Below are 12,002 nucleotides of genomic sequence, written 5' to 3'. Positions count from 1 at the left end.
ACCAGTTGGGCTGCATTCCCACCTGGAAGTTCTGGGGAAGGCCCATCCCCAAGCTCATCCATGTCGGCAGGACTCAGTTCCTCTCACTTGCTGGACCGAAGGCCCCTTTCCTTGCTGGCCGCTGGCTCTCCACTCTGAGATCACTCTCAGGTCCTTTCCATGTGGCTGCCTCCATCTTTAAGCCAAAAACAGTGCATCAAATCTCTGACTTTTGCTGCTGCTAACAGCTAGAGGAAATTCTCAGCTTTCAAAGGTCTGGTATGATTAGGTTAGGCCTGCCAGCATCCTCTCTTTTTCTCAACATCAACTGTGCTGGGTACCATAACCTAATTATGGCAATAAAACCCATCAAATTCAGTCCCAAAGGTTACACAGGATTTGTACATGGAGGTGGGGTTTGGGGTGGGTGGGGGGTCTTGGAAGACAAGTTAGAATCCGGCCTATGCACAAGAGTCTGGGGATCACACAGGCCTGATACCAGCTTCACACTCACCATCTCTGCAATTGCACATATCATTACATTTGACTGAGACCATTTCTTCGTCTGTAGGATGAGAATAATAGATACCCCACAGGGGTTTTGTAAGTGGTGATGAGATGGACGTGAAAGTGGTTTTATGGCAGGGGCTAGTTGAAATTGTATGCACAAGTGTGTGGCACCACTAGATACAGAGTTCCTTAAAGTTAGAGGAAAGCTTGTCTCGTCTGACCTGCCAAAGCAGGGATTCCTCCCCTGCAGTGTGAGCCATACTTTTAGTCACAATGAGATGGAATTTAGGGCACCAAGAAATGACGAGCAGCTACAGGGTTTCAGACAGCCCGTTCTTCCCCCTCATGACAGTGCTGAACTACATTTGGATATATCCGGACTGCTCCAGTCCTCAGCAGAAGCTGGGATTTCTTCAAGTGACTAGAGAGTCCTGGTCCCCAAGGTAGACATGGCTCACCTGGTAGAGTTGGGGCTTAACCTCAGATGATTTCCACAGATTGGAGTGAGGCACAGCATAGATTACCAGGCAAGTGTTTAGGCAAGGAAGACAGCCTGGCTACCCCACCATGCTCTGGAACGTGCCTTTGGGCAGAAATTGTGAGTTATGATAACATCTAATCATAACTCTCTTAATTTAGAATACCAAGGGGCAAGTTTTCTATTGTTTGAAAGAAACACTGAAAGCAAGCCAGCACACGTCTGTGGGAGCCCCATTCTCTTTTCTTTCAGTGTGTCTTATTTTCTGAGACAAGAGCACACAGATGTTGACGCAACTTGTTTAAGAATGAGAGTTACATATACAGTTGTACCTCGGTTTTTTAACGTAATCCGTTCTGGAAGACTGTTCAATTCTGAAACGTTTGAAAACAGCCCACAGCTAGACCTCAGGATCTTGCACTCAGCAGAAGCTGTGTGACATGCTCAACTTCTGAGGCGTGTTTGAAAACCGAAGCATTTACTTCCAGGTTTACAGCGTCCGTAAACCGAAATGTTCATCAATGGAGATGTTCGAAAACTGAGGTACTACTGTATTAACCCTGTTTTCCCTGTCAGCAGAAGAAATCATTATGTGATAGTCTCCTCAACCCTTTCTTGCTAAATACATAGAAGAGTACATATGTCTGACACATATCAGATATTTCAAAAAGCACTTCCTGAATGAACAAATTAATAATAATAAAACGGTGAGCTGGAATCCAGTTCTCCTATCCCCCATCCATTAGTCTTTCTAGTACATTCTGTTTCCCACTATATTAGCCTGACGGCTGCCTTTTGAACAAATTTAATAAGCAGATATTGAGACTCTGGCTGACCTTGAACATGCTAGCTACCACAGCCCCTAGAAATCCCAAGCCAGCCTGACAAGTTCAATCAGCCATGCAGCTGAGGAAGTGAGTAGCACATTGACCATCTGTTGTCTGTTTTCCCCTGGGAGCTGAGTTGAAGGAATTTGGAAGGTTAATGGGTTCTTTCTGGCTCATGTGGTCTTGTACAATCTGTGGGTGTGGGTCTTGCCCATTTGGGAAGATAATCATACACGTGATATGCCTTGGGTGTGCACATGCGTATACAATGATTAGAGTTTTCTTGCCATCGTCATCTGTGAACTTTTTAGAGGAACACTGGAAAACTATCTGGGCTTTGTAATCAGATAGCCCAGGATTTCAAACCTTGATTCCTCTACTTAATTGGATAACTTTGGTTCCTCTCTGAGCTTCGGTTTCTTCACGTGCAAAATGGCAATTCTAAGAATATTTATATCTTGCATGGCTATCATGAAGATTAAATGAACTAAGTGTGCACAGCACTTAGTGTAGAAATGGACACTCCATAAAGGGATTACTGTGATTACCGGCATGTACCCTACCTCCCTCTTGAATGCTCATACATTTATTTCTTCAAACCATCCATTTATTCCATAAACATTCATTAAGTGCCTAACATGCCAGTTACTTTGCTAAGTGATGAGGTTGAGACAAGTAAGGGGATGGGTCAGGGGAAGGGGGAAGAAATGAACATTTACTGAGAACCAACACTGAGCTGGGCTCAGTGCTAAGTGCTGGGAATCTCAGAATAACAAGTCACACATAGCATTTGAATTTAATACCTGCTTTTACCTCTTCATTTCATACTTTCATTCATTTGAGAGACATCAAAGCTCATGAAAGCCCTTATGGCTGTCTGGTGACAAGAATTTTTTTTTTTTTTAATCAGGAGCATGTACCTGAGAGGCTCGCCTTACACTCCAGCCAGGCCTGAGCTCAGTCTTGACTTCCACTTCACCCTGACCATCTTCGGTTTCCCACTGGCAGCCATGAATATCTCCACTTTCTCAAAAGAAGCCTTGGTGCCCTTGGCCTCAACATGATTGCTTTTGAAAGTAATTGTGTTGTTTTAAGTGTACAATTCTATAATACATCATCTACGTATTGCATTGTGTGTTCACCCCTCAAAGTCAGCTCTCCTTCCATCACCATATATTTGACCCCCTTTTCCCTCTTCTACCACCCCCTATCCCCCCTTACCCTCTGGTAACCACAAACTTGTCTGTATATAATTTTACTAACCAATGTCACCAGAATAAATTTAATTTTTCTAAAAAGAAAGTAATTGTGTTGTGGCAAGGTCATTTTCATGCAGGGTGGCATGCGGGGTCTCTGGTCTCGCTCCCTGCACAAGAACTCAGGATGTGGTGAGGCCAAAAAGGAACACCAATGGAGCCATAGATAGGGGAGTCATACCACTGTATTCTCGCTGGCGCTGGGTTGGAGCCACAGGAAGCAAGAGCCACACCATCTGCAACCCGCCGTCCGCTTCTCTGCCTGCCAACCAACCAACATAGCCACGGCAGTTATATCTGTGGCCAATTGGCCAACTGGTTACAGCCGACGGCCAACCAGTCACAGCCGACAACCATCCAATCACAGTTGATGGTCATTTACTACCCAAGCCAGCACCTTTCCACGTGAGGCTGAGAGCGTGGAAACTGCACTCCTGGCTCTGTCCCCACAGCCATCCTGCCCTCTTAAGGACTTGAATGGTTTGGTCCTTGCCCCATGTCCTCCTGGTCAATCATGTTTATTTATTCATTGTGTCAATTTCATCACTAAATCCTCTTATATAATGTCATTATAGCACTAGTGACACATTTCCATAAAATTTCAGGAAAAAGTAGATATTTCTAGAAATAAAAGTATTCAGAGAACTACATGATGAAGAAAACATTCCGTAGTGCTGATTCGGTCTTTATTTCCCACAAATCAGCAGCAACAAGTGACTCATTTTAAAAATAGCTCTAGAGTTGTTCATCTAGAATAACTCAAAAAACTTCCCTAATCAATGAATGTCACAGTACAATAATTTCTGAATAATTAAAACTTAAATGTAAGACAAAACTATAAGAATTTTAGAAGCACACATGCATGAAAATGTTTACACTTCTGAGTTGGGAAAGGTATTTCTAAGCATGATATCAAAGGCAAAAAACATTAAGACCAATAGAATTGACTTCTGAAAAACTTTAAAACATTTATATGGCCAACAATTCCCCAAAATATTAACAAACAAATTAGGAAAGATATTTACAATCCATAAATCATGCTTAGCAGATGAAGTGCTTTCACAATTACAAAATGGGCAAAAGTCATGAAAAGACAATTCACAAAACACAATGTCCAATAACCATATAAAAATGTTTGACCTTGCCAATCAAAGAAATACAAATTAAAATAATGAGATTGGCAAAGCTTAGATTTATGGGTAATGCCAGTGTTTACAGGATGTGCACCAACCTGCACTCTCATACATTCTTCCTGGAAGTATCATGGGATTAGTTTTCTGGCTGTTTTGCAATATATAAAAAGTTTTAATAGTGCATATCCATTTCAAGTTTATTCTTGTATATGGTGTAAGAAGTGGGTCAAGTTTCATTTTTTGCATGTTATCTGTCCAGTTTTCCCACCACCATTTATTGAAGATACTGTCTTTACCCCGTTGCATATTTTTGCCTCCTCTGTCATAGATTGACCATATAGCAATGTGTTTATTTCTGGGCTCTCTGTTCTGTCCCATTGATCTATGCATCTGTTTTTATGACAGTACCATGCCATTTTGATTACTATAGCCTTGTAGTATAGTTTGATATCAGGTAGCATGATACCTCCAATTTTGTTCTTCTTTCTCGAGATTGCTTTGGATAGTCAGGATCTTTTGTTGTTAAATACAAATATTAGGATTGTTTGTTCTAGTTCAGTGAAAAATTCCATTGGTATTTTGATAGGGATTAAAGTGAATCTTTGGATTGCACTGGGTCCTATCTATCCATAAACATGGTATCTGCTTCCATTTACTTGTATCTTCTTCAGTGTCTTATAATTTTCCAAGTACAAGTCTTTTACCTCCTTGGTTAAATTTATTTCTAGCTTTATTTTTTTTTTATGGGATTGTTTTGTAATTTCTCTTTCTGATAGTTATTGGTGTATAAAAATGCAACTGATTCCTAAATATTAATTTTGTATCCTGCTACTTCACTGAATTCATTTATCAATTCTAGTAGTTTTTGTGTGAACTCTTCAGGGTTTTCTACATGTAGTATCATGTTACCTGCAAATAGTGACAGTTTTATTTCTGCCTTTCTAATTTGAATGACTTTTGTTCTTTTTCTTGTCTTATTGTTGTGGCTAGTACTTCCAATACTACATGAATAAAAGTGCTGAAATGGACGTCCTTGTCTTGTTTCTTATCTTTAGGAAATACTTTTAGCTTTTCACCACTGAGTATGATGTTAGCTGTGGGTTTTTCATATATGACCTTTATTATGTTGAAATATGTCCCCGCTATTTTTTTTTTTTTAATCATAAATGGATGCTGGATTTTGTCAAATGCGTTTTCTGCATTGATTGAGATGAACACATGATTTTTATCCTTCATTTTGTTTATGTGGTGTATCATGTTAATTGATTTGCAGATATGGAACCAACCTTCCATCCAGGAATAAATCCCACTTGATCATGCTGTATAATCTTTTTAATGTATTGCTGAATTTGGTTTGCTAATATTTTGATGAGGATTTTTGCATCTATGTTCATCAGGGATATCGGCCTATAATTTTCTTTTTTTGTAATGTCTTTGTCTGATTTTGGAATGAGGGTAATGGTGGCTTCATAAAATGAGGTTGGGAGCTTTCCCTTCTCTTCAATTTTTTGGAATAGTTTGAGAAGCATAGGTGTTAATTCTTCTTTGAATGTTTAGTAAAATTCACCTGCAAAGCCATCTGGTCCAGGACTTTTGTTTGTTGGGAGTTTTTTGAATACTGTTTGAATTTTTTAGTAGTAATTTTCAGATTTTCTGTTTCTTCTTCATTTAGTCTTGAAAGATAGTATGTTTCCAGGAATTTATTCATTTCTTCCAGGTTGTCCAATTTGTTGACAAATAACTGTTTGTAGTATTTTCTTATAATCCTTTGCATTTCTGTGACGTCAGCTGTCACTTCTCTTTCACTTCTGATTTTACTTATCTGGGTCCTCTCTCATTTTTTCTTATTAAGTCTGGCTAAAGGTTTATCAACTTTGTTTATCTTTTCAAAGAACCAGCTCTTGGTTTCATTAATTTTTTTGTATTGTTTTTTAGACTCTGTATCATTTATTTCTGCCCAGATCTTAATTATATCCTTCCTTCTACTCACTTTGGGCTTTGTTTCTTCTTCTTTTTTAGTCACTTTAGGTTTAAAGTTAGGTCATTTGAGATTCATCTTGTTTCTTGAAGTAGGCTTGTATTGCTATGAATTACATCCTTAGAACGGTTTTTGCTGTGTTGCATAGATTTTGGATCACATTTTCATTTTCATTTTTTCAAGGTACCCTTTGATTTCTTCCTTGATGTCCTTGTTAACCTAATTCATTATTTAATAGCATGTTAGTTAGCCTCCATGTTTATATGTTTTTCAGTTTTCTTCTTGTAATTGATTTCTAGTTTCATACTATTGTGATCAGAGGAAATGCTTCACATTTCAAACTTCTTGAATTTACTGATACTTGTTTTCTGGTCTAACATGTGGTCTATCCTGGAAAATGTTCCAAATGCACATGAAAACAATGTATATTCTGCTGCTTTGGGGTGAAAAGTTCTAAAAATGTCAATTAAATATATCTGTTGTAATATGTTATTTCAGGGCACTGTTTCCTTGTTGATTTTCTATCTGACTTATCTATCCATTGATGTCAATGGGGTGTTAAAGTCCCCTACTACAACTGTATTACTGTTGATCTCTCACTTTATGTCCATTAATATTTGCTTTATATGTTTAGGTGCTCTTATGTTGGTTGCACACATTCCTGTTTTTAAGGAAAAAAAGAATATATATTCAAACCTTGGGAGGAGAGTTTTTGTGTGATGGTGTCATTTTTGTGTCATAATGGTGCAGCTTATTCTTTTTGTCTTGGAACATATTGGCATTCATTTATTTAAAGATAATGTAACATAGTTGTGTTCATTTAGGTAATCTTTATATATGATTAAACATGGATGCTCATGTTATATAAGGTCTTGATAAAAATTTCAAAACTGCAATCAGAACTTTTGCTCATATTGAGAAAATGGCATTATGGCTTATTTCAATCCCATTTACAAATGAATACAAGGAAACAAAATCAAAACTTGGGTAACTGCTATGCAAGAACATTTATTCTACCCAATACAGGCATACCTTGTTTTCTTGCACTTTGCTTTACTGTACTCTGCAGATACTGTTTTTGGTTGTTGTTGTTTTTTTCCTAAACAAACTGAAGGTTTGTGGTAACTCTGCATTGAGCAAGTCTGCCTGTGCCATTTTCCAATAGGCTCAGATGATAGTTAGCATTTTTTAGCAATAAGGTATTTTTAAATTAAGGTATATACATTTTTAAGACAATGTAATTGCACATTTAATAGACAACTATATAGTGTAAACATAATTTTTATATGCACTGGGAAACCAAAAGAGTCATATGACTTTCTTTATTGTGCTATTTATTTTATTGGAGTAGTCCAGAACTGAACCTGCAATGTTTCCAAGATACGCCTCCAATGGAACATTGGAGGTAGACTAACAACAGGGCCAGTGCTTCAATAAGAGCATCACTGACTGTTGTAATTGTCCATTTACCTTCATTATTGTAGATGAATGCAGAAAGATGGCAAGCAGTGGCTAAGGTATATTATTGAGAGTCTAATTGGAGATAATGCCATGGAATAAACTGTTTTAATATTAACTAATGAATATACTTGATAGAAAGTTAGAAACATGACTTAAAGATGCATATTTATATCAGGATTTTCTTTTTAATGCTCTAATTTATGATGTAGTCTACTGACTTAGGTCTCATTAAACATGAATTTTCAGATACTCAAATCTGGGAACCAAAAAAAAAGAGTAGGAATTAAAAATACACAGAAATGCAGAAAAACCATCATTTTATTATAACCTAACTTGTAATCTTTCTATGCCTATACCTTGAGAAAAAATTATTTTGGGTGTCACCAGAAATACAGTATCACTCATCAAAAATAAGTTAAAAAGGGTTTTCTTGCAAGTGGCTATAACTAGTGGGCCTCAAGGAACTGAGGATGCAGCTCAGTTTTTATCCCATACCACCCACAATGTTCTCTTCTCTCAACATTACTGTTTTTGATCACAAGCACATTAAGCCTCCCTTGTTCCAAATTTAGTAACAATTCTTCTAGATAGGGCTTCCTATAGCAGGAGTAATTAAGTACCTTCACAGGTCGATCAAAGAAGTCATTCTCAGATAAACTATGAAGTTTCTAGAGAGATGAAAAATTACATTTCATCTGCATTAAATTGTTTGAAAAGTATTCTTTATGTGATAATCTTTCCACAGTGATACTTTTACCCTAGGGTGGTAGTGAAAGTAAAGAAGTCATATGTAAGCATGTGAGTTCTATTTGACTTTCACCATCAGAAAATATGTCTCCTCTAAAAGTCACAACTTTATTCACTAAGAAAGGATGACTCAGACTCACAGTAATAAATTTAATTGATATCTAATTCTCCAATCATTTTTTACTTTATCAGTATTTTGATGAGAAGGCCAGTATTACTTGGTAAGAGATGGAAAAGTGCTTAAAATCAGGGTTTATATGTAATATTCTTTTATTTAAAAAACTCTACATGTTTAATTGCAAGGGATCAAATATGAAGTGCACCAACTCCAGCCTAGCTTCTGCACACACATCAGAGTATTCTTTGGGGAGAATGGAGGATAAAAGTGAGATCTAACCATCCTCCCCTCAGCAGGCCATTTAATGACATCTGTGTGGTAGATGATGTGAATTAGTATTCACCATTGCCTTTCCATTCTCCTCTGGCTGGAGATGTGGAAATTACAGTTAAAGTTATGTTCTAAGTATAAATAAGAATTATGAGATTGGGAAAGTGGGAGTGAGACAAGGTCTTCTGACTTATCCATTCAGCATTTTCTACCAGGAAGCAAAGTCTTGGAAATATTAGGTTTTCCTTTCCAGTTCTCCAGTAGCCCTTCTCCACCCTAGGGGGTTAGAGTTATTACAGCAGCTTCAGCAGCATCTCCTATCAACTCTGGCTTCCTATCCCCAGTTCACAGCTTCTGGGAGTGTCTTGAAATCAGAAGCTCTCCTAGACAGTTCTGTTTTGTTCTGAGTGGGAGGATGCAATAGCTTTAAGCCCTTAGAAATTTAGAAAACTAAAAAATTCATGTATAACATAAATAACACAGTAATTATTTTTCCATTGGGGAATCTTGTTGTTATCGGGTTGAAACTCCAAGAAGGTTGTTAAGTGTGCACGCAATAAGAGTATAATTGGATAGAGGTTTTTGCACATATTACTAAAAAATGTTTAGAATACCCCATCCAAATGTCATAGAGCAATGATGTCTGCATAGTCTGAACTTTTCATAACAGTGCTGATTTAAAACACTAAGTATTTAATTTTGGGTTAGAAAACATGATTATAAAACTGCAGAGTGTATCTTTACAGTGAATAAAATATTTATATCCAGTTATGAGATGTGAAAATAAACTAACAAGAATCCAGGCTATAAGAAAACATCACACACATAACCTCTACCCTCTGTTGGGCCCTCCATTCAATCTTGTAATCTTTTCATGACCCAAAGAAACACCCATCACTTCCTCTCTAGTGGGGATGTTTCAACATTCTCCTCAACTCCCCATCCCATTCCTTTCCTTCTCACTCTTGGTGATGGTCTGAGTGGCTTAGTTTGAGTTCACTGCCCATCCATCGGGTTGGGGAGCAGAGGGTGTCTAAATTAAGAATGCCACCAAGTCTGTACACAAGGTAAAGAAACTCCTCCCAAAGCAAGGAGGGAATGGATGCTAGTGGCCAAAGGATACAAACTCCTTGGCATGGCATGTATGACCCATCATAATAAGGCATTGCATAACACTTAAGTATGCTCTTCTACACCCTCTCTCTTCATACCCACCCAACTACTCTTTTTGCCATCTACATACCTTTGTACTATCATTCCCTATACTTAACTTGGTCCTCTCCAGTTCAATTTTCAAGACACCATTCAGTTATCTTCTGTTTAGAAAATCTTCTCAGACAATTCCTCCTCCTTTGCCTCCCCTCCAGGTGGGATGTCCTTCTCACATGTTCCCCTACCATCCATAGTTATCATGATGTGTTCAAACTGTGCACTTTCTTTCTTCCCATAGACTGTGGGGGGCTCCCTAAAGGCTAGGCAATATCTGACTCACCTCACAAATCCTTGATGCTTAATGGAGCAGCAAGTATATAATAGGCATTAAAGCTTCCTGAATGCATAACCAGTCCTGTTACTTATTAAGCCCCCACCCTCACCCCAGTCTGTGCACTCATCTCCTCTGGACTGAGAAATATCAAGTTCAACCACTGCAATTCTTTTAGACTTGGTTTACCAAAGTATTTGTTTTTATATCACCATTGGTATTTTGACATGACGGTATTTTTATATTAGTATATATGAGGACTGCTTAAGCTATAGGGGAGCAGCCTTAACCTCATCTTGTTTGGTGATTCTTGTCAGCGTTAGACAGAGTAGGGTGGCCTTTGTTTAGTTCACAAAATTATATAACTTAGGCCCATGAGCTTGATTCTGTATAGCCACCACATCAGACCACTTAGTATATCTAAAAGCTCCTCTGCATTCTAGTTTGTCACCATTTTTACATTCCAGTGTTCATTTGCATCGTGGGGCTAGGAATGGTGGGTTAATTAAATAGGAACATATAGATAACGCATCTAGCAGTGTAAGCCATAGAGTATATTATTCCTAATACGTTATTGAGTGCACCCAGGGCAAGGACTTATTTCTACTGAGTTGTGTGATACACGACCCCTTGCAAAGGTTAAAAAACAACAACAGGATGTAGCAGGCACTGCTAGTCATCTATCCAAATGCATTCCTCCCTTCATTTTTGGAATGAGGCTTTATTGAGGGCAGAAATGTGCTTAGACTACCTCTCCCAGCCAGGTGAGACCATGTGGCTAAGTTCACATCTATAAGATGTGGGTAGAAGTTTTGGGTGGGGCTTCTGGAAAGGGCATGATGTCTGCAACTCCAATAACCATTTTAGCTCATGAGGCAAATTTGTGCGTAGAAGCCAACATGTAAAGATGATAAAGCAAAAAAAGAGTTTGGATCCCTGGAGTAGACCTACCTAACACTTGCTTTTATGAATGTTAAAAAGCCTTATGGATTTAGAATACCGGAATTTGGGGCTTTCTGTTACATACCGGTGAACTCCATCTGCCCACGTGTTAACGTAGCAGGTATGGGGTACGTCGTACTGGGCCTTGCTCTAATCCTAGTATTCCCATCCCTAGTGGACTCCGTGGGAACATCCAGGGGCCAGCTAGGGGCCAGGTGGCCAGTGTCAGGCCAGGATGGCATTAGCAGGACCAAGGCGGGAGCTCCCCATCCTGGGGGAAGGCACACCAAACCTTGGACTCTTCTTTCCCTTCCTTCTCCCACCAACCTTTGAGTCCGGTACCGGAACACAACAGGAGTCAGAGCTGGACTTGGGCTCTTCGCAACCAGACAGATGCAGGTCCGCGACCGCGCGCCGCCCTCGGCCCGCCACTTCCTCACGCCCTCGTCTTGTCGCCGCGCGGCCTACCAAACCCACAGTGCCAGCGCCCCCTCACCATACGCCGCCCTCAGGCCGCCTACCCCTCAAGCTACAGCAGCAACTCAAACTGAGTCTGTCGCGGGCTTTGAAAGCGCCCAGAGACTCCGGCTGCGTCACGGGCCCCCTCGGGCTGCCATTGGCCTGGGGCACGTCACGTGCGCAGGCGCGCGGCGGCGATTGGGGTGGGCGGGGGCAGACAGGGCCAGCGAAGGAGCTGCGCCTCGGCAGAGAACACCGAGTGGCGGTGAGTAGTCCGCGCACCGAGCAGTTGTCGGGTCGGTGGTTGAGGCGATGAGGGGAGGTAGTGTCGCCTGTCCTGCGGAGGCGGGCCGGGATCCCG

At 39.8% G+C, this 12,002-nt stretch overlaps 1 long non-coding RNA gene across 7 annotated transcripts in view; it reads right to left on the bottom strand.

Moving 5' to 3' along the window:
• LOC141571098 (uncharacterized) overlaps positions 1–11,746 on the bottom strand; it is a 28,113-nt gene extending 16,367 nt beyond the window's left edge. For 4 of the 7 annotated variants that reach the window (XR_012495655.1, XR_012495653.1, XR_012495654.1 and 1 more), the window contains exons 1-2: positions 11,510–11,746; positions 3,232–3,312 (exon numbers count right to left, since the gene is read on the bottom strand). This is a non-coding gene — a long non-coding RNA (uncharacterized LOC141571098). Of the gene's footprint in view, positions 1–22; positions 176–3,231; positions 3,313–11,509 lie in introns of all 7 variants that reach the window. The other 3 variants (XR_012495659.1, XR_012495657.1, XR_012495658.1) reach the window with 2 other exon arrangements.
• Positions 11,747–12,002: the final 256 nt, after the last annotated feature.

This window comes from Rhinolophus sinicus, linkage group LG04 (assembly GCF_036562045.2).
Source record: "Rhinolophus sinicus isolate RSC01 linkage group LG04, ASM3656204v1, whole genome shotgun sequence".
NCBI classification, from domain to species: domain Eukaryota; kingdom Metazoa; phylum Chordata; class Mammalia; order Chiroptera; family Rhinolophidae; genus Rhinolophus; species Rhinolophus sinicus.
Note: the sequence above shows the minus strand (reverse complement) of the source record. Positions and strands in the feature narration are given on the sequence as shown.